Consider the following 3,471-nt stretch of genomic DNA (forward strand, 5'->3'; position numbering starts at 1 on the left):
GATGTGTTAAGAGAGATAACTACATGCAAGAGGCAAGCAGACGAAGCAAAAGAGATCGCAACGAAAGCAAAAAGGGCCTCTCGTGTTGCTAGAATGGAAGGAGTTGTGCACCGAAAGTGTGCTAGGACAGCAAAAGTTTCGCCCGTCAAATTCGGAATGTTCTTATCACGATGCAGGAACAGGGACGCGAGATAAGTCGGGAAACTCTGGAAAAGGTTTCACAGCACTGTAAGAAAATTAAGACACTGGAAGACAGCAGACAAAATTGTCACAGCTGGAGCAAGACTATGAGCGTGTCACCGATTCACAAGTTAAGATCATGAAGGATGTTACGGACACACGCAGCCGTATGAATAGTTGTAAATACAGGGTGCTAACAGACGGAAGGTGGACGAGGAACAACATAGATGAACCGCACTGGACAGAAGTAAGAATGGCAGTCGCTTCGATATTGCTGAAACGCTAAACATCGCTGAATCCCCGTAGCAGAGATCTACTTAAGTTTGCCCAGCACGAGCGTGCGCAACGCAAGCGGTGGACTTCCCACATTAGCGAAGCAGTCGCATAATGGCGCGCCGATTAGACGGTTGGATGCGCAAATTTATGACGGGGGCAGTGACGTGCACGGCCTTAACAGTTGACGGGACGATGTCTCACAGAATGAGAGTCACAGAGTCGGCAATTAGAGCACACGCAACTGAAGATCTAGAATTTGACCGCAGACATTCCATGTGCTGGCAAAATTTTCAAAACTGTCGGGATTACACAAAACAGCACACGATGTTCACATCTTCTGAAAGATTTTCAAGATATAATGAACGAGGTGCTGCATGGAATAACAATGATGTCCCCTGTTAGTGTGCTTACGAATCGTCAGCGTAAGGACCCGACACGAAAATTCGTTGACTTCCGCACAAGCAACAGCGAACAGCGCAAGAAAATAGTAAAGGATGCATTGCTCACTTTACAGTTTGCAGGGAGGAGGAGCAAGGAAAGCTCTGGTAGGAAAGCCCGAGAGCGAGAATTTTTCATTGGACAAAAAGTTTTTCTTCAACCATTTCGTCTCTCCAACAAACAGAAACAAATGTTTCACAAATTCTTTTGTGTCTACAGCGGACCAGTAAGCGTCAAAAGAATTGCCCACCATAATGCTGTTGAGCTTGAATCTTTAAAATCTAAGAAGTCGATCGGCATCCACCAAATCAGCCACATAAAACATTTCATAGAGTAAAGGAGAAGGTAAAGGACGGGATTTTTTTGCTGTTATACCGGATTGAATAGTTTAAAGTGTAGATTATTGTTTAATTAGCTTCTATGGGAATAAAAAACGAGGTTTCTCTTACGAACACGGTGGATGGTAGTGGCCAATTGGGTCATTAATAAAGTTTGCATTTGTCCACTAATTTCAGCATGGTAGTTGTAAATTGTGGCTGACTAGGTTGCCCATTGTATACAGAGAAAAGAAACAGTTAGGTTGCAGAACTCAGAACCAGACGTCATACTCCTTACCCTCCTAGAGAAATGGTTGAGAAAAGTGAGCTGGAATATTACATTCTACTCACATTGCGTGTTACATGAGGGAATTAGTTGCTGTGATCCACATTGCGTGTTCGAAACTGTTTAGGTTCCATTGCGTGGTCCTCTTACCGCTGAGAGGTAGCATCGTGTGTGTTCCTTTTGTGTCGTTGCGTTTGGTTACGCCTCTGAAGTGTTTCGCTTTAGATTTTCGTGGGTGGCTTCGGTAGTGTCTGCTTCAGAGATGCGCGTATTATTCGAGATGAATGCGAAGGGCTAGCGTGTGTTGTTTTTCGCTGATAGTGTGGTTAGTATTCCGTTTTGTGGGAATGTGTTTGGCTACGCCACTGAAGCGCTGTGAGTATGTTTTCTTCCCGTGAATCTTTAGACGTTGCGGCGTCATGGAAGCACGTATTGCTCGAGGGAAGCTTAAAGTGCTTGGTATCCGGAAGGATAGCGATCAGACCCCGTTTTTGCTGATATGCGAGAGATCTGCGATGTCCCAATGTCTCAGCATGTGCGCAAGGCAACCGCACTGTCACTCACTCTCTCATGATAGACGTGGTTTATCGCACACCGAGTGCACGCTGCCGTTAGTCCAGGCTGACAAAAGACGGTAAAATAGGTCGACCGACAGGAGAGATACGACGGTTTGGTTCCCTTTAGAGGAGCACGGAGTAACATTTACTGCATCGCACAAATGAACACCATTATGCATGTGATTTCCGATCACTTTATCTTATTGAATTATGAATTAGAAATGTGAAGTATTTGGTTAACGCAGCTTGGTGAGTTTCAGAGGATAAAAAAGGAAAAGGGAGAAACCATCATGAAGAAACTGTCATCTTGTATGCAAATGGGCACTTAAATGGGAATGATGTAGTCACAGGACAATCAGCCCAAGGGACATAATACATCCACCTTTGTCGGTAATTATACGCTGAAGGATAAGAGGTAGGGATGGAATGTTGACCAGACCCTTCCAGGACAATTATGACATGAGGATTTACAATTTTTTTTGTATGCCATACCTTGCCCGCAGGAGGGCCTAGGCAATAATCATCTGGGCTTGCGCAAGGAAGACAAGGATGAGTTGGTGGACAGGTGGCAAACGTGCGTAGTTCCCATCCCAGCTAGTATTACGTTTAGCTAATTTTGTGCATGTCAGGCTGTTGCCATGCTTAATGGTCAGAGGAACTACATTCCTTTATTCATGGTGAAGGCAATAATGCTTCAACGATCATGTGTAGGCTATTTGTATGTGAGATTGGGGTCGGTTTCACCTATATTAGGCTAGCAGATAGAGTAGTTGGGGCTAACCGATTATCGGAGACTGATACGAACACAGTTAATCCCACGAAACATTATACTTTTGGTATTGTTATTTGTATGATGTAAAGCTTTCACATGTGCACTACTTTAATACTATGTTTAGCTAGAAATATGTTAAATCAGAGAAGTATGTATTTGATTGTCCCTTAAGAAATTTAGTTGCCAGTATTCGACATGTAATCATCTATGTTAGGTACGTAAGTTGGAAGACACCGATCGCTTATGGGGCATGCAAAAAATTTGTCCAGGTGGCGCCCAGGAGTTTGGCGACATGAGAAGTTAACACGCGACTGATTTCCTGGAGAGCGGAGTGAGGCACTCATCTCACTGGACACAGGTGCGGTGACAACCACAGGCTTTTGCAACAAGCGGCCCTCCTGGGGGGGGGGGGGGGGGATGGCCGGGGAGCTGCCTTGCTGACCTACTGACAGACGTCCGCAGCCACGTGCCACACCAGCTCACCGCCATATCCTTATCTGCGGCTAAGACGACGGGAGATGGGCTGGTGCGCGTAAGGGCGGCGAGGTATGCGTCATCACCACTTTCATCGTTAAGGCGAGCACGGAGCACCGACAAGTTCTAATGTTGACTAGTTTCTGCTTCCCATCTACAGAACAATTTGAC

This window comes from Schistocerca gregaria, chromosome 3, assembly GCF_023897955.1.
Source record: "Schistocerca gregaria isolate iqSchGreg1 chromosome 3, iqSchGreg1.2, whole genome shotgun sequence".
Classification (NCBI taxonomy): domain Eukaryota; kingdom Metazoa; phylum Arthropoda; class Insecta; order Orthoptera; family Acrididae; genus Schistocerca; species Schistocerca gregaria.